This window comes from Mustela nigripes, chromosome 2 (genome assembly GCF_022355385.1).
Source record: "Mustela nigripes isolate SB6536 chromosome 2, MUSNIG.SB6536, whole genome shotgun sequence".
NCBI lineage: Eukaryota > Metazoa > Chordata > Mammalia > Carnivora > Mustelidae > Mustela > Mustela nigripes.
The window spans coordinates 218672305-218692172 of record NC_081558.1 but is presented as its reverse complement, the minus strand read 5'-3'; the positions used below and the strand labels follow the sequence as shown (position 1 = coordinate 218692172).

The following is a 19868-nucleotide window of genomic DNA, read 5'->3' as shown; positions in this document are numbered from 1 at the left end:
CCACCGCCCTGCCCTCCACAGCTCTGAGGGGGCTCGGCTGCACAGAAAGCCCCAGCTTCTCCCGTTGCCCCTCTCCCAAAGTGCTCTCCAAACGACCCTTGTCGCTCCTCGTCGCCCCTGCCCATCGACACCCACTGTGACACATGTCCCCCTGCCCATCAACAACGTGCAAGCCGCCCGGGACCTGCGTGAGTCCCAGTCCTCCCACCCGATGGCGGCCGAAGGCAGGGGTGGCACGCGGCTGTCCCCTCGGTCCCTTGGCTCCCCCGCAGTCCATCTCAGCCAGTCGTGAGCAGGATGCCCGGACCCTGTCCTTGATCCTGTTCCCTCCTGGCCCTCCCTCATGGAGTGCAGCCTGCATGGCCTCTACCCAGGTCCACACCTCCAGCCACCCTCCCCCAGCTCAAGGCTAGCCTGGCCCCTCAGTACTCACTGGTCACCCAAATGTCGACGGAGCTCCCGGAACCTGCCCCAGAGCCAGCACTCAGGACAGCTCCTTTCCGGCCTTCACTATCCTTCCGGGCTGGCCTCACCCCTCACGGTCACCCCTGCCCACCCCCCATCACCTGTCACTTCCCTCCACACCAGAAGGTCCCCTGGCCCTACCTGCCAAACATCCCTCACTGCCTCCGCACACCACCTCCCTGGGCTCGGGCAGTAGCCCCTCCGAACATGCCCCTGCTTCCCACCCTGGGTCCCCTGAGCCCCTCTCCTCCACCCAGAAGCCAGAATGACCCTGCAGGACCCTAACTGCACTCAGGTCTGTCCCCGCCCACTCAGAGCAAAGGCTCTTATGGTGGCTCAGACCAGCCATCTTAACACCTGCCCCTGCTCAGCACTGCCACACGGCCCCTGGCTGGTTCCTCGCTCCTTCACTCACTCTCACAGCTTGACCGAAGGGTCACCTTCTCAATGAGGCCAACTCCGGTGCCCCTTCTGGTCACCAATAACCCCAACTGTGCACAGCTGTGCTCGCATATACAATAGCGTCCAACTGGGTGCACACATGTCCACATGAAAACCCTTGATCACACACGTGCACGTGCACACACTAACCCCAACCTCTCACCCCTGTGTGTGCAAACACGACCCCCCACTGTGCACACCTGCATACGCACATGCACACTGCTGTCCGTCCTGGCACACGCGTGCCCACACAGGGGAACTCTCAACCGCACCCACGTGTAGGCACCAGCAGACTCACGATGCACCCGCTCACGACCACTCTCTCTCCCACTTCATCCGCAGAGCTCGACAGCTTCGGACTTGTCCGCCGTGTGGTCCACCTGTGATGGCTCCCTGGGGAGTGTCCGCTGTGGATCTGACCCCGTACGGACCGGGGCCTGGCACACGGGGGCACGTGTCCTACTGCTGAGTGACTGCTGACTCAGACAGCAATTCAGCTCCCCCGCCTCATCCAGTCAGTCCCAACCCCTTCGACCTCCCGCTGCCATCACTCTGTGTCCAACCTGAAGACAACGGAGTGTGGCCGGAGACAGCGTACGTGCTCTCTGCAGACAAGGAGCGACAGTCACCACGCGTGTGGACGGCATTACCGGAGGAACAAGCGGTCTCCCTACAAGGCAGCCTGTTCGGGGAAGGGGACAGACGGAGAAGCCCGGCGGCGGCTGAGAGGCCAGAACACGAGCAGGGGGAGCTCGTCCCCGTCAGGAGGCCCTCTCCGTCCGCCCGCAGCCAAGTGCGGTTAAGGGGTCAGGGTGCAATTCAAGGTTAGGAACCTCAGAAGAAACGGTCAAGCAAAGGGAGCAACCAGACGTGAGGACGAGGCCCGAGTCCCAGTGAGAGGAGGGAGGGTCAAGATATGGGCTGAGGCGGGTCAACCAACAGGCACCGAGGTCGGGCGCAGGCAGGGCACAGGTGGGCAAAGCAGGCCGGGAGAGGCAGGGGTCACAGGTGAGTCATCGTCTGGAACAGGACGGGGCCGGGCAGGCAGGTCACCAGCAGGGGCAGAGGAGAGAGTACCTGGGAGTGTCTCCTTCTCCCGGCCTGTGGACGCCTGTCCTGCCAGCCCACCTGCTTCCCCGAGGGTGAGGACACTGTCCAGCATCTACCAAAAAGCAAGGGAAAAGCGTCACGTTACCAGACAACTCAGGAAGGCCAACATTACGGCATGCCCCCACATCCTGCTCGACCCCAAATCCGCATCATTCTCACATGTGGGGTTCGCAGGCACCTTGTCCACTTGGAATTCAGTTTGTGTCCATCAGTAATTCAGTAGGTCACAGAGCTGCTCCCTGAGGAGACATCACATGCCCCTAACTGTGCCCCCCAGCAAGGGAACCCCCACCCCTTCCCAACTCTGCTCCGGTCGACATAGGCACCTTCACCCTTTACTTGCAGTGAACGCACCTGAGCTACATGTCAAAGCTTCGAGTTTTGTGTGGCTTTTGACTGAGAGTACACTGTCGGATGGTGCACAAAGCCCCGCACGTAAACCTGGGGACACCGAGGTGCTCTGTGTGCTGCGAGCCCAGCCCAGCGTCACTGTCCGCTGCAACGGAGTGGAGCGGCAGAGAAGGCCCGCGCGTGCACCGCATTACCTGCGTAGCAGGTCTTCCCCGTGGCTCCGGCTCTGTGGCCGGTGGCGCGAGCCCCCCACCCGCTGGGGGGGTGGCCTGGGTCTCAGAGGCTCCTCAGTGGGATCCAGGCAGCAGGAAACCACTTCCAGAAAAGTCAGATAAAATTTCAAGAGCCCGTCATTTTCCTAACCATACCTAACGAACAATGTTCCAGAAATAACATGCCGAGCCTGGTGCCCAAAACCAAATGACTGGAGGACCAAAGCAGGCAGTCTTTAAAAGGACAGGAAGCCAACACCTGCTCAAGCACTTTCGCGTTTGCTCCGCTACACCTGCTGTCTGGCCTGGGAGGCAGGGAGTGACGTCACCATTTTTACAGAGGGCCGGTCAGGCTCAGAGAGGGAAAGTGGTCGCCAGGGGCGCGCGCGTAATGATTCTCACTGGGAAAACCCAGAGCCGAGCTCCCAGAATCCACCCGGGAGACTGCTGGCCTCTCTGGGTCCTGTGTGCTGTCGCGGGGGAAGCGGGAGGTGTAATTCCTTCAGAGGTACGGGTAAATTTAGGATGCGCTGCTATTTGCAGCATTTTAATGACTGTGATTCTGTGTCCCTTCCGTGGAGGAGCAGCGATGTTGCCAGAACTCTCCCAACTCAGCTGTGCTCTCCAAAGTGGGGGGCGAATCACCTCGACTCACAGTTCAGGCTCTTAAACTTCTAAGCCATTTGCGGATACCACGAGTTTGGAATAGGCCTGGCAGTACAGGTACGTTTTTCCATTAACAATAATAACTATCAAAACTCTTTTTGGTCTTGGGTGGTCTTCCTAACTCTTCAACGCTATAGGTATTTAAATATAAAGAGTAAAAAGCAAACAAATGAAATAAAAATGAAAAATAAGCCTCCTGCTATTTTTGAGCTCACAGTCCCTGTTAACATTTCTTGGTGGGCTCACCCAGAAATTCTCTGTGCATGTTGGAGGAAAACGCACACACTTTCTTCTACACCTGGTTATTCTTGACATCAATACGCCTCGGAATTTTTTTTGAATCACCATGTCCAGAGGTCTCTCGGCATGAGAAGAGAACGTAACCAAAATCTAGTCCGTACAGGACTCTGCAAACTGTAGCCCGTGAAATTCATGGGTGCTCTGTCTCTACACAGTGTGTATGTGATTCAAACATTTGATCTTCGACAAATTGAGAAGTAAAAATAGTCCCTTGTCAGTTTAACTGTGTAAGACTGTAACTGGGAGCATTTTCAGTGAGGCTGAGCTCTTTTTTATGTGTACTGAACTCTGTGTGTGCCAAAGACTCCCTCACGGCCTTTGTCCATCAAGCAGAACTGGCGAGTCACCAAAGGCGCCGCAGAGCTACCAGATTTACGCCTTGCTCTGCCGCCCGGAGAGAGCTGTTATCTAGCTATTTTTAGTTTCTTACTCACAGTCCCTGGCAATGTTCTTAAGTCCCTAGGGACTGGCTATCTGGTCTCAGAGGGCACGGTGTGCACGGACGGTGCCCTGTCACCCCTCCACGGCGCTCCCTGTCAAGGTTCGCGCTCCTCCAGCGCTGCTCTCCTCACTGGCTGGCCCCCTGTGCATCTGGGGGTCGCTACCAGTCTCCGTCGGTCCTTTTACCCTCTGATCCGCTGCACACTCTGGAGTCTGGCTCTGCCACCACGAGCATCTTTCAGCAAGGGCCTGTGAGAATCGCTTTCCTGAAGTCCTCACGTGTGTGAAAATGTGTTATTGAGAAATTTCGTTCTTTCCTCGAGATTTTGTCTACTTTGCTACACTTTTATCTAGCATGAAAATTTCTGTGGAAACATCTGAGGTCAGCCCTTATATCTTCTTTATAAATGAGGTAGCTATAAATAGAAAAATGGGTAAAAACTGAGAAAAGCACTTCACAAAGAAGAGATCCAAACGACCAATAAGCACATGAAAAGGTGCTCGGTCTCATCAGTCATCAAAGATCTGCGAACGAAAACCGAAAGCACACCTAAGTCTGCACTCACAGACTGTCTGAGATACGAGTCTGGCAATACCTCGCCAAGAGGCAAGGCCAAGAGCCACGGGCGCTGGGCGCAGGCTAGCGCTTTGTTCCCAAGCCCTTCGGCCTTACAGGAAAAGATTATCTGCTAAGTGTCATGGAAAATTCTGATGTATTCAGTCCCAACCAAAGATACCCAAACAACTTTCACAGGTAGGAGAATCCATCAAGCAAACAGTGCAAACAAACCCAAAAGTAACAACCCGAAGAGGGTAAGCGCCGCGGGCATCTGCACAACACCCGACGAGGGGCCGGCCGGGTGCCGGCTGCAGGAGATCCGCCAGGAGGTCACTCTTTGGAGGGCATGTTCTTGTTCCTGCACCATTTCTTCACCAATTTATGGGCCTTTGAGAGGCTCGGGGCTGTGTGCGGAGTGCATTTACGAACAGTAACAGCTCAGCAAACACCATTAGGACAAAATGACAGCTCAGCGGGAGTATCTTTTAGGACACATGGCGGCAGCCGCACAGCGGAACCAAGTGCAATGGGCAACGCCACCTCCGCGGCCTCTCATGCGATGTGCGCGCAACCCGTAGGGCCTTCGTCCAGACACTGCGCAGTGACAGGACTTCCGCGATTTCTGTGGAATAAGGTGGGAAACATGACCGAGAAATTGCTAATAAATCACATCGACATTCACGATGAAAATACAAATTAAATCCACGGTGAGACCCCTCTTGGTAATGACCCATCATGCCACCCACATATTTTCTTTGGTAAAGTGGATATTCGAATCTTTAGGTCATTTGTAATTATGTCGTCTGTCTCCTTAGTAGTACATTTTAGGAGTTCCTCATACATTTTGAATACTTTAGATCTGCAAATGTTTTCTCTCACTCTATACCTTTTCTTTCCTTTCTCTTAACAACCTCTTTTGGAGAGCAGAAAATTTTGAACATTTTAAAATTTAATTTAAAGAAGTGCAATTTATAAATTTCCTCATCTTAGAGGTAATGCTTCTTATGTCATAATTAAGAAAACTTTGCCTAATACAAGGTTACCATAGAATATTTCATGCTTTCCTCTTGATGTCTGGTAATTTTGAGGATGTCTGGTAATTTTGAGTTTTAGAAGTAGATTTCTGATTTACTTTAATTTTATATATAATGGGGAATATGGATCAAAGGTGGTCTTTTTTTTTTTCTTTTTTGCATCTGAATGTACAATTATTCCGGCACCATTTTTTTTTTCTTTAAAGATTATTTATTTATTTATTTGACAGACAGTCAAATCACAAGATCACAAGTAAGCAGAGAGGCAGGCGGGGGCGGGGGGGAGCGGGCTCTCCGCCGAGCAGAGAGCCCGACGTGGGGCTTGAGCCCAGGACCTGAGATCACGACCCGAACCAAGGGCAGGGGCCCAACCCACTGAGCCACTCAGGCGCCCCTCCAGCACCATTTTTGGCAAAACGATCCCTTTCCCACTAAATTGCCTGGCGCTGTTGTTGAGAATTAACTGACCACATGTGGCACGTCTACTTCTGGACTGTCCACGCTGACCCACTCACCTACTGGCCTGTCTGAACACCTACACCGCACCACACTTACTACGGCTCACAGCGACTCATGAAATCAAACAGCGCCAGTTGTCAAGTTTCTACCAAAACCCCTGCTGGAATTCTGACTGGGAGTCCCTTGAACCCATGGGTAAATCTGAGGAGAATTAACCTCTTGAACATACTGAGTCTCTGAACCATGAGCACGGTTTACTCTCCATTCGTTTCTGTCTTCAATAATGCCTCTCAGTTTTGCTACCGAAAATAATATTTTTTCAATTTCTAACTATTCGTGGCTAGTACAGGGAAAAACAATAGATTTTTTAGCTTGTATCCTGTAACCTTACTAAACTCACCTATTCTAGCTTCCTTTTTCGGATTCCACAGGACACTCCACATACACAAACATGGACTGAGAACACAGTTTCGCTTCTTCCTTTGCAATTCCAGTGCCTTTAATTCTTATGAGGCTGACAGAACTTCCCAGAAAAGACTGAATAGACGAGGTGAGAGCATGTCTCCCGGCTTCTTCCTGGTTGTAGGGGATACGTTCAGTTCTTTGCCATCACTGTGATGTTAGCCGTGGGTTTCTCACGGAGGAGAAACCCAGCTCCAGGGAGGAGCTCCCTTCTAGGCTTCGCATCCTGAAAGGTTTTACCTGGAGCAAGTGTTAGACTTTGTCAACTGCTTTTACTGCCCACATGGAGAGGACACTGTGTGCTGTGGTCAGTCTGCTTACATGGTAAATTACACTGAGTAATTTCAGAATGTACAAGATACTTTGCATTCCTGGGATAAATCCCAATTATTTTTTCTATATTTTGTATTCGATTTTCTAAAACCTTGCTAAGTTTCCATTTATGTTCATAAGGGATATTTGTCTACTGTTTCCTTTCCTTTGCTGTGGTTGTCTGGCTTTTTATTTGGGTCATGTTGACCTTATAAGCTGAGGTAGGAAGTATTGCCTCCTTTTGCATTTCCTGGGAGAGTTTATATAGAATCGGCGTTATTTCTTCCTTAAATAGTTGGTAAGATTCAGTAGTAAAGCCCTTTGGGCCTGGAGGTTTTTCCTAGATAAGAAGGTTCCCAATATAAACTCAATTTCTGAACATCTATAGGTGTGTATACATTTCATCTAAGCTATTGATCGGCATCAGGCTGAACAAAGATCCATCTTTTTTTCCTATATCTGGCTAAAGGTTTATCAATTTTATTAATTTTCTTAAAGAACCACTGTTTGCTTTCACCCATGTCCCCCATTGCTCTTTCGAGTCTGTACGTCACGGATTCCCACTATTTCCCTACTCTGTTGGCTTCAACTTATTTTCTTTTTCTGGTTCCTTAAGGTAAAAACTGAAAGTCAGTGGTTTGAGACATTTCTCCTTGCAAATAAATGTTCGATGCTGTGAGTTTTCCTTGAGGTGATTCTTTGGCTGCACTGCAACTATTCCGGTACTGTGCTTTCATTTTCATTCACTCAAAATAGTCCTATTTCTGTTTCACTTCTTCTTGAGCCATGGGTTATTTGAAAGTGCATCATTAAGTCTGCAGGTCTTTGAGGATCTTCCAGATACGTTTCTCTGAGTGATTTCTAACCTAAGTCCACTGTGGTCAGAGAGCGGCCGTGCTGTGATCTGAACTCTCTGCCATGGTAAACGCTCCGTGCTCTTGCGTGTGACCAAACCCTGTTGACCAGCCCTCCGCCCCATGCTCCACCCCTCGCACAGCTGCTCCTGGACGAGAGGTCTGGAGGGAGGGGAGCACCGTATACTCAGCGAGGCACACCTCTGCGACAGACCACAGCAGGTCCACGAGGCATCTCTGGGGTGAGTGACTGCCAGTGGTGTTCTCTCCTGGGTCAGAAGCAGAAACTCACTGGGATGTCCTAAAGGGATGTGAGGGAAAATAGGATCTCCTCCATAAAAGTCACACTTCCAGAGAAAATATAAAGAACCAGGTCATTTTTGCACAGGTAGAAGGCCTGACTGCTCCAGTACCTGGGGTCTGCACCTGCCTTGATTAGCTAATATTTGGAAAGTAAGGGTAATGTTAAGAGGAAAGTCTCCTCCCTAGCCTAAGGAGTTCAAGCCAATCAGGAAGCTAAATGAACGGGAGGGAAGGAAATTCTGGGGCAGAGCAGCCCAGTCTCTATTTGGTCGTTATGCCCATTCGATGTATTAAACGTAATGACCTCTCTCTCACATTAAATGACTGTTCTATTTTTTCCTCAAATATGAAACCAAACCCAAAAATATTTCATCAGAGGAAATCAATATAGTGAACTTAACTGAACTGTCATCTAAAATATTTCATATAATCACATGACCCAAGAATTGAAGGGGGACCTAGGTTCACCCCACGCTGGACTACCCCGTATCACTTGTGACACTGGGCCATCCACAAAGCCCCTCAACCTCAGCCAGCAGCATGCACCTCACGCCTCTCCTGACTGACCTTTGAAATCTTTCCAGTATCTTCTAGCCTGAGCCCATTCTGGATCCCTTTGTTCCTAACCCAGTCCCAGTCCTGCTGCACGTTGCCCCTCCCACTCCCCACCCACACTCTGCGGGGCTTGAGCCTCACGGACCGATGACACACGTTCACGTAACTCGTCTGAGGGTCTCTCCCTCTCCTCGCTGCTCGCTCCGAGACGCTGCATTCACGACTGGGGCGGGGCTGATGGCCACACTCTTCCCTCGGCATGCGCCCTTCCTTCGGGACAACATGCTGCTCTCCAAGGGCTCAAACTGCCACCGACTTCCAGCCACTGTCTACACCACACTGCTAATGAAGCTTAACGTTAACCGAAATCTCCATGCCCTTACTGGACGCCCACTGTGTGCTTCAGAGAGACGTTGAGTAAATACACCAACCACATCGTCTGTGGAACCCTGTGTGGGGTATCGGCCCATTGTCTCTGCTTCAAGATACAGCATCTACTGGACAAGAACATGGGAAGAACTTCATGGTACAGAACCCGAAGCCTGGCCCAAGGCAACGAGAGGGGCAGCGCTCTGGGGAAGGTGCACTTCTGTCCGTGACAGTGGACAGGCTTCCTGGGCTGAGCCAGAAGGAAGAACAAACACTTCAAGCCAACGGGAGGGCTCACAAAGGCCGGCTGCTGGCCCGAGCGCACCTGTTTCTCTTTCCTTCTCCCAAATTTCCAACAAGTAGAGCAAAGAAATCGTGAGAACAAACCACGCATGGCCGCAAACACAGAGGCCTCTCTGCGGCTCCCACAGGACAGTATGGACGGCGGGCGTCCTGAGGCCCCTCTGAAGCCCCTACAGAGAGGAAGCGGGGCGGGAGCGCGGACGTGGCACACGGCTGGCTGGCAGAGAAGGCTGGCCCCAGCCAGGCAGGGTGCCACGTAGGAACCAGAGGCCACAGAGCTTCCTCTCAATACCCAAAGGGATGCTGGTTCCCACAGAGACGTGAGGCGCAGCCCGACTAAAGCGTAACTGGCTCGAAGTCCGAGGACCCCAGAAAGGATCCAGCTGAGGGACGTGGGGGCCTCTCAGAAGATGTGCGCGCACGCCGGAGCACAGGCAGGACAGAAGGGACTTCTTCAAGGGGTAGCAAACAGAGAGAAAGAAACACAGAAGCAGGAAACTGTCCTGCCACATAAAGAAAACAAAAACACGGCAGGCCAGGAGGCCTTGCTCAGAAACATGTACAAGAGGAACGTAAGCGAGTTTCATCAGTCGCTTTCAGGGACAGGCAGGAAGATCAAAACTCACAGAATGAGATACTAAAGAATGACAGGACAACAGTCTCAAAGAAAGAGAAAACAAGGCTACCAAGAAAAGGAGTCACAATAGAATTTGGAACAGCTTCAGAGGAATAACGTCCAGACGAACTATAGAACACTGCAGGGCGCTGGGAGCCAAGGGAGAGCCTGGGACGGGGAAGGGGGCCAGGCAGCCTGCCCGCCACTGGGCGCCAGCGTCCCTGGTCTTTCAAGAAGTCACTAAACCATCACATGATGAGAATGCCCCAGCTGCCTGAGTAGGTGGCAAGTCCACACAGAGGCTCCCACGGCAAGACCTGCCACCAGCCCTTCTCACAGGGACTGGGGCCCTTGGCAGGCCGGTCAGAGCCCACCCATCCCCACACCCTCTGACCGCGGCCTGCGCAGGCACCAGCACTTCGGTTCCGGCTCTGAGAGGGCGCCTCCCAGACTGAGGAGTAGATTCTACAACCCACTGAGCAGTTTAAACACTCTTCCACTAGGTTCAAATCCCAGAATGACCGTGGGAGCACAAGGGGAAAAGGTGGCAGTGGCACCTGCGGTCCCCACACCTGGTGGGCCCGGCAGCTCCGCAGGCTGGAGCTGGTGCCCAGTGAGTGTGGGGGACAATGAGAAGGCAGAGGCGGAGGCTGGGCCCACAGCTCACATCTCCCAAGCCAGGAATGCTGCTACTGCTAACGCCCACTCTGAATTTCTGGAACAGAGCTGTCGTCACACGGGTGCTCTGGCCAGTCAGAGGAGCTGCTGGGACCCCACAGAGGGAGGCAACAAGGGCACGGGCAGGACATGACGGGTGCACGTGTGCGTACCAGGTTCTCCCCAGGCCTCTGCTGGACGGTGGAAGGACAGTCTCCAGGAGGCAAAACCATCAACTTCTCATGCAATGTACACATCAAACAGTGTTCTGAGCAGTCTTCAATGTTTCTTCCGCTAAACAAATTTAAATCTCCACAACTTACCAAAAAAATCATAGAGATACACTAAATCTAGTTGAATTGCCAGAAAACGATCACACAGGAGTGTGATAATAATATACTGGGAATTTGAATAAATCTCCCTTCAAATGCATCTGCTTTGCAGCCCCTAAGAAACCACGATCACATCCCACAGTCTGATGCTAAGTAACAAGAATTCTGCTAATGATTCTCACTGTGTAATTGGAGTGCCTTCGGCAATTTACTGTAAGTAAAAGCAAAGTCAATAACAATATTCTAAAAGTGAGCCCCTCCAACGGCGGAAATCTTCACCATGAAAGGTTTGTGCCCAGGAGCCCGAGGGCGGCGCTGAGGGGAGACAGCGAAGGCTGCTGGAACCCTGGCCAGGGCCAGGGCAGGCCACACACAGAAGGTCCCCACGGCCCAGGGGTCTCCCCGTAAGAAAGTGAGAAGACAGTCCTGCCAGGGCGCGTGTCAGGGAGCAGCCCGGAGAACAGAAGTGGGCGCAGCCCGGCAGGCACGGAGGCTGGCGTGGCTCGGGCCGCGGCACAGGCTGAACGCTCCAGGCCGGCTCTCAAACCCTCCAACAAAACCGAGACTGCCAGAGGCCCCCCAACCTCCCAAGCCCCCGTGCTGTGCCGCCGTCCGGCCCGCAGCTCCTGAAAAGGCCCGGCACGCGCGCCCGTCCCTCCGAGCCCGTTGCTGCCCCTTGACACTGCTCCAGCCGCGGGAGGCCCGGCCCAGGTGACAGTCAGCCCGGCGATGGCCTCCCGCTAGGCGAGACCAGACCCACCTCCGTCACCAGAGAGCACCCCTCGTCCGCCCCCCACGTCAGGCCCTTCATTTATTCAGATGTGGACGAAGGAGAAGCCCCGCGGGAGGCAGGGAGGTGCAGCTGCAGGGCCAGGTCCTCAGTGAGGAACCACCGTGCGACCCAGCAATGCCTCTCCTAGGGACGGACCCCAAAGAAGCGGGGGCTAGTGTTCAAACAAGAGTTGTGTGTGCATGTCCACAGCAGCGCTGTTCCCGTGGCCAGAAGGTCGAGGAGCCCTCACAGCCATCAGCAGAGGAATGGACAATCAAAATGTGGTCCACCCAGACGGCTGAGCAGCCTCTGATCAGAAAAAGGAACGGAACCCGCTCCACGCCACACTGTGGAAACAACCCAAACACAAGCTGAGCGAGAGAAGCCGGACACCGAGGCCACACACCGCACGACTCCGTATGTATGCAACGTCCAGAGCAGGCCAAGTCTGGAGACAGCAGACCGAGACTGGTGGTCTGGGGCTGGCGCAGGGCCAGGCAGGGGACAGCCTCCCAGGGACGGGTCTCCTGGAGCGCCGATGGCGCTTCGAGACCAGACGGCGAGGTGGCCGTGCAGCACTGTGAATGCGCTCCCTGCCCCCGAACGCCACCGAGCTGTGCACCTGTAAACAGCTGCTTTCGGGTTATGTGAATTTGACCTCAGTAAAAAGGGGGGAAGTGGCCACCTTGGGGCTGCTGTCAGGATCCAAAGGGAGTGTTATGTTGCTGTGTGCGTGTGCGTGTGTGTGTGCGTGTGCGCGTGTCTGGACGGGTGGACAGACATGAGGGGTACAGAGGGAGGGAGGTAGACCGTGTCGGACACGCGGCTTTTGTTTTGTTGTTCTTATTAATTACGCGTTGGCCTTCCCGTTGGGTTTAAAACCAAACAACGAACAAGCTGTTAAGAATCTGCAGGTTAGCGAGGATGCGGCCCAGACAGCAAGAAGCCTCTCTGGCCACGCGGAGCCCTGGCAACACACCCTGCTCAGGCTGACGAGAAGTCAGCCTCCCCTCCCGCCTGCTCAATGGCCAACAAGTGACCAGGACATCCGTCTGCATCTGTTGGGCCTGGACTGCGACAGGTCAGACCTCAGGCTGCTCGGGCTGCCGCAGCGGAACAGCACGGGTGAGCAGCTTAAAGGACACCCACGGACTTCCCGCCACTCCAGAGGCCAAGGGCTTGCGGCCAGAGTGCCCGTGGCGTCAGCGGCAGGTCTGCAGACCGCCAGCTTCTCACTGCGCCCTCACGCGGGGGGACGAGAGGGCACTGGGGTCTCCCGCTCCTCCTGCAAGGCCGAGCCCTCAGGACCTCACGTAAGCGTGATTTTCTCTTTAACGGCCCCTCCTCCAGATACAGTCGCAGGGCAGGGGAGGGCTTTGACATGAACTTGAGGTGCGGGCTGGGGTGTGTGGGTGTGTGTGTGTGTCTGTGTGTGTGTGTGTGTGTGTGTGTAGAATTTGGTCCATAGCACCGGGTTTCTGTGAAGGAGGCGAAAAGAGGTTCCGTCGTGGTGAGCCACATGAACCACGCAGGCGTGTCTATTAACAACTCCGGGTCTGGCCTCGGGATCCAAACTGAGCAACTGGCCCAAGGTTAACCAGTAATCAGACGGGGACTAACTAACGCTAGTGGCTCTCCTGGCGTGCTCACCCCCAGCACGGCCGTGAGGCCCAGCCACGTCGGTGTTAGATGAGAGCAAGGGGCAGATCCTCGTCCCGGTGCCACGGCGGCTCCGAGCTTGAAAGGCGGAAGCCCCGCACCCAGCACCGCCCGGCACCAGAGCCCACTCCTCCGCGGCCACGTCTCCGGGAGGCACTAAGCATCCTTCAGCAGGCGCGCTGGACTGAGCGGAACCTGAGCTCCCCATTCTCAGTGACAGGAAGGAACAGAATTGCCGGCCCTTGTTCGGTAGGAATTATTCACTTCTTACATTTTCTCTGACTCTGTGGGGGTCATACCTGGTCACTCTGGAGAAGGTCGGTGGTCCCCATGGAAACCCCACACTGCAAGGCTGAAGCTGTGCCTGGGTGGGAAGCAGGGACCAGCCTGGAGGTAGATGCCCCAACAGCTCTGGGGCAGCAGGCAACTGAGGAGTTGTGCCAGGACACCGTCCGTGAACCAGGGCCTCGTCAGCGGCCCCAGGTCTGACCGGCCCGTTCTGCTCCAGCCGGGGCAGTGTGGCCATGGTTCTTCAGTGCATTTGCTGGCTTGGCTTAACCTGAGCTCCTTCCTACTTCTCTGTGTTGTCCTCCTATTTTTCAGTTGCTGTTGTCACCAACTTCTTCATGGCAGAAACATAATTTTTCTACAACAAAAAATTCTGATCACGTCATTACCTGCTTTCAACCAGCCCAGAGCTGGCCTTAGCCTGAGGCAGCGCTGGTGCTGCTGGAAAGGCCTTCTGGGCCCCAGCCTGGCTCCCAGTACCCCTAGAGTAGTCTCCACGACAGGTAAATAGCCGGCCCGCACGGGCACCAGCTCACACTGCTCTACCTGGAACAGGCACCCCGCCCTCCACCACCCTAACTAACAGCTGCCACTTCCACATGGATGGCTCTGCTCCAAGCAGGACCTGGCACCGAGTGCCGTCTGGAGCCCAGCAAAGTAAGCTGGCATCAGACTTAGGCTGAAAAATGGCACAATCACTGAGACAGGCACAGGCTGCCCCAAGGGCACCAGAGATCTCCAGGGCCAGGGCTGTGCTGGGTCAGGGCTGGGGTCGGGGGGAGCATGAGAGAAGTGTGTGTGTGCATGCGTGTGTGCAGGTACACGCACGACTGAGCTGTCCTGGGGACAGACAGGCATCTCCACACTGGCTCCTGTCTTACTTCTCCTACAGACACCAAGCACACACACTTCCAGTTGGCATCTGGAAACCTGTCTGTGTCTCCACTGCTTATCAACTTGCTAAGTCACAAGAAGTTGCACATTAAGTATTTCTCTGAATTTTTCTTTAAAAAAAGGTCTCCCAGCAGATGACAAGAGACTGTTCCCTGAACCCTCCCGCCAGCCCCCGTGCCGAAAAGACTCCCTCTGTGAGAAGCGTTCTCCTGGCACTGGGAGGAGGCCCACAGGGCAAGGTCACCCAGGATATCTGTGGAGAAGCTGGGATCCAAACTGAGCAACTGGCCCAAGGTTAACCAGTAACCAGACGGGGACTAACAGCAGCTCCACTGACCTGATCAGCACTGCCCTGCAGATTCTCAACATTCACCTTGACCAACACTCTGGGCACAGCCCCCAGCGCTGGGCCGGTCTCGTGCTGCAGGGCACACAGGCAGGCTGACGAAGCCCCAGGATGCTTCCAGGGAAACAGTGCTGGCAGAGCTGGGGCAGAGAAGGCCCCGGGGGGACCTGACCCCATAAGCCCCCATGATCCATACCTGAGGTTGCACCCTTTGAACCAAGCCAGGCCCAAGGAGGCTCAGGAGAGACGCACATGTTCCTTCGGGAGGTGTTCCTGTGAGGACAGTGGCCTGGTGCGGGAGGGCAGGAGCTGCACCAGAGGTGCCCTGTGGACCGGGTTCTGTGCAAGGCATCTTCCGAGCCGCCTGGTTACTCCCACAGCGCCCTGGCCTTGGCGTGCAGAGACTCAGTAAGTTGTCCCGGTCCCACGTAGGCGGGACAGGGGCCCTGTTCAGACCACTCCCTGCTCCCTGGGAGGCAGATGGGAGCAGCAGGCCGACAGCGCTCAGCACAAGCCGGTATGGGAGCCAAGCGCAGAGAGGGCCCACGCGCCTCCAGCTCCTCCCCACACTGCAGTCACACGAGGCTGCCACCCTCCAGAGCAGGTCACCCCCAGGAGGGACTCAAGGCCACTTTCAAACAGCCAGGCAGGCCACAACGCGGGAAAAGACCCTAGCCTAGCCCAAGTCCTTGGCCTCGCTGGGAAGCTGCCACAGCAGGTCAGCACTGGGCCTGCTGGGTCTACCCTAGACCGGGCTCTGCTGGCAGCTCCCTGTGTCTGAGTGCATGTTCCCTATGGGCACGAGGTCCTCCAGGCAGGGGAGGCTGTGCCCATGGGGAGCAGTGAGTACATGCTCTGCCCCAGCACCCCCCCCCCCCCCCCCCCCCGCCCCCCCCCCCCCACCGCCCCGTGCCTCCACCACCAGCCCATCCGTGCAGCTCCAAGCCTCTGAGGCCCTGTTTCCGGCAATGGGGCCAAACTCCCATACCTCCTCCCTTCCTGGAGCGCAGCAGCTCTGGCGCGGCCCCATCCAGCTCCCAGGAAGCTCACATCTGCCTCCGCACTTGCGATTATCACTTAGCAAACACAGAACGATGACACCACTCTCCCTCGCCAGAGCGTGGCAAACAGAAACTAGCATGTTAAACTCACTTTTGCGTTCTGTGATTTCGTTTAAATTAAAAGCACGAAAACACCTTTAAGGCGTCTGGCTCCAAGGCCTCCCTCCCCCACCCTGTGCCTGTGCTCTCCCAGAAAGCTCTCAGGGCTTGTCCTCGGCCAGAGCACGTCCACAACTGTTAGAAGATGTTCCGCGAGTCCCCTGCCCCCCTCCCCCAGAGCTGGGCTTCTGAGAGGGGCTTCATGACAGCAGCAAAATGGGCTAAAATACCCACCACCTGGTACCCCAGGTGGTGGGTATTAGAGAGGGCACGGATTGCATGGAGCACTGGGTGTGGTGAAAAAATAATGAATACTGTTATGCTGAAAATAAATAAATTTAATTAAAAAACAAACAAAAACCAGTGGTAACAGGTGGCAGATGGTAACTGGACCTATCATGGTGAATATTTTCTAATGTGGGACAAAATGTCCAATCACTATGTTGTATGCCTGAAACTAATATAATACTATATGCCACTTTACCTCAATAAATTAAAAAAAGACTGTAAAAAAGGTACAACTTTAAATACCATATTTAGAAAACTGTATCAAATACTTATTTCTACATAATGGTTAGAATATTAACAGGTTCTGATATATATACATATATATATATAAAATATTTATTCGCCATTAATATGTTTTATTATTTTCATCATTTCTCACCAGTGAACAAAAATGGAAACTAAAGTAATGAGGCATTAAGGATATGTAAGCATATAATGAGTTTTATTTCAATATATTATAAAATTTTACTAGTTATATTGCCATAGACAAATTATATAATCCCTGTGTGCCACAATTTCATCTTCTAGGGATAATGTAAGAATCAACTACACTGATTTGTGATAATTAAATAATAAAATATTTGTAAACTTTTCAAAAAAAAAAAAAGGGCTAAAAAAGTCACAAGGTCAGAACAGCCCACACCCCACCCAGGGGCGGGACCTGGTGGAAAGCCGGCCGCCCTCCGGCCTGCCACACAACCATATTTGCTCATGGCTGTCTCTAGAACAGAGACACTTATCTCAATAAGAAAAAGGGGGGAGGAAGCTTATCAGCTGGAGTTTCACACGCCCAATAATAAAGCTATTTTTCCACGGTTACCGCAATAACGAAAGCCATTACATAATCCGAAGCTAAACTAGCTGGTTGTTTAATGCAGACCACAGCAAGTCTACCCACTCGCTAGCAAATCCGGAGTACCGTAGGACCAGACCAAAATGCACCAGCGACGGGACTGAGACTTCCAGGAGCACAAGAAACGGGTGGAAAGAATGACCGTCCTGGAAGGAGGCATGGAGAATGAGAAGAAGGTAGTTGTGTCAGATAGATGTGTCCTGGGTACGCAGAGCTAGTTCCCCCCAGCAGACCGCGTGAGCAAATCCCACGCCCACGGTCAAGCAGTGAGATAGGGGGTTTTAAGGTCCTTGGGTTGCTTCGGTGGGTGTGAGGATGTCAGACTTCGGTAAGTTAGGAACTCACATATGTGATTATTTCTAGGGTAAAAACCCCCCTATCTCCACTCCCTCCCCACTGGCGTGACATGTGTTTTAGTTGCACTCTGTTGACCTTGGGAGACATTTGCCACACAGCTTTAAACATTTAATGTGTGTTTGGATTATCTCACATGCATACAACTTTCCGTTTTTAATTTCTTAAATCTCAGACCTTCCATATGAGACAACTTTCTTTCCTTCTAAAATAGATTCTTTAGAAATGCTTTTAAGAAACACCTATAGGTATCCAGTTATCCCAGCTTTTGTTTATATGAAAATGTGTTTATTTTACCCTTGTTTCTAAAACATTCATTAAGTGTAGAATACTGGAGGATTTCTTTCCTCCCCCCACATGAAGATCTAACCACCCTCCTGTCTCTGTCGGTACAGTTAAAGTCGTCTAATGGCCTTCATGTTTCTCCTCTGAACAGTGTCTTTTTCTCTCCGACGGATCTTCTGTCTTTAGGGTCCCGGAGGCTCATCATGCTGTGTTTAGACGTGACATCTCCCCGTTTCCCCGACCGGTAGCTGTTAGGGCTCCTGAAACTGTAGAATGGTGGCTCTCACCAATTCCAGAAAACGGCTAGTCACTACCTCTTCAAATATTAACTCAACCCTATTCCTATTGCCTTTTTTGGGGGAATACCAGTGAATTCTGCTAAGTCTTGTCAATCTCTGTCCGGGGCTCCTTTCCTCTCTTTCCCTGTTTAGATCTCCTTCTGTCTTCGAGCTGCACTCTGGGTAATTGCTATAGATTACAGTGAAAGCCACAGAGTATGGTGAATACGAGAAAGAAGTAACAAGAAGTGTAGGGTAAGAAAGTCTGATATGATGTAATTGGGGTTTTTGAAGAAGAGTAAAATGTGGCAGAGGTAATATCTGATGAGATGAATAACATAAATTGTTGAAGAGAGTTGTTCCAGTCGAAGGACTGAGATATCAAACAGTAACTTGGATCCACACAAAGAAATGAAGAGTCTTACAATTACAGAAATTGAATTCATGGTTTAAAACTCCCCAAGAAACTCCATGCTCAAATGGCTTTAATGGAAAACTCTAATAAATAATTAAGAAAGAATGTCAATCCCACACACACACACCCTGAAAAGAAAAAAAAGGAGCGAACACTTCCTCACTCACTTTACGAGATCAAAATTACCTTAAGAGCAAAACCACATAAAACATTCAAGGAAAAAACAAACAAAAAATACAGACAGAATTCCTCATGAATACACAAGCAGAAGTCCTGGACAAATCCCCTTTCTATAATGCATTATTATGTGTAACTAAGCAGAACTTAGCCCAGCAATGTTAGTTCAACATTCAAAATTCAACCAATGTAATTTAACCATTTTTATAGATTAAAAATTTTAAAAAACATTATTTCAATAGATGTAGAAAAGCATTTGACAAAGTTCAAATGCATTCATGATTAAACACACACACACACACACACACACACACACACACACCTCAGCCAATTCCTTAACCTGATAAAGGCACCAGAGAAATCTACAGCTCTCATCACACTTACTGGTGAGAGACTGACTGCTTTCCTCCCGGGATCAGAGACAAGGCAAGGGTATCGGATCTTCCCGCCTCTACCCAACATCATACTGGGGACACTAAATGCAATAACAGAAGTAAAAGAAATGAAGAGCATATCGGCTGCAATTTTAAAAAAGAAAAAGAGCTAATAAATTCAGTGAAGTTACAAGATACAAGATCAATATAGAAGTATCAGTTTTATCTATATACACTACCAAAAAATTCAAAATGAAATTAAGAAAATAATTACATTTACACTAGTATGGGAAATAATAATAAAAATGCTTCAGAGGAAGTTTAACAAAAATTCTATATGTACTGTGAAAATTACAAAACACTGAAAGAAATTACAGAAGACCCAAATAAATATAAAGACAGCCCCTGTTCCTGGACTGAAAGACTTCATATTGTCAACATATTTTTAACAAAGCAATCATCGCCAAATTTCTATCTGCCCTCTTTTTTAGAAATGGGCAAGCTGAACCTAAAATTCATACAGAATTGCAAAAAAAAAAAAAAAAACTGTCAAACAATCTTGAAAAAGAAGAACAAAGTTGAATGACTCACACTTGCCAATTTCAAATAACCCTACTACAAATCTATAGGAATCAAGACCGTGTGGTACCAGCAAAAGGATATACATATAGATGATAGATTAGAATTGAGAGTTCAGAAATAAACCCATACATCAATGGCCAAATGAGTCTTGACTGGGATGCTAAGACCATGCAATGAAGAAAAAACAGAATTTTTTTTCAACAAATGGTGCAGAGACCGGTGGCTATCCATATGCAAGTGAAGGAATTTGGAGCCTGGATTCACACCCTGTACAAGAACTAACTCAAAAAGGATCAGAGATCTAAATGTATGAGCCAAAATTATAAAAACTCTTAGAAGAAA

At 51.5% G+C, this 19868-nt stretch overlaps 1 protein-coding gene across 15 annotated transcripts in view; it reads right to left on the bottom strand.

The window, feature by feature from the left end:
* Positions 1–19868, bottom strand: part of PCBP3 (poly(rC) binding protein 3) — a 249670-nt gene that overhangs the window by 127197 nt on the left and 102605 nt on the right. Inside the window, exon 3 of one of the 15 annotated variants that reach the window (XM_059392530.1) lies at positions 1984–2068. The exons of the other annotated variants lie outside the window; for them this stretch is intronic. The gene's annotated coding sequence lies outside the window, so the exon portion shown is untranslated. The remainder of the gene's footprint in view (positions 1–1983; positions 2069–19868) is intronic. 15 annotated transcript variants of the gene reach the window in all.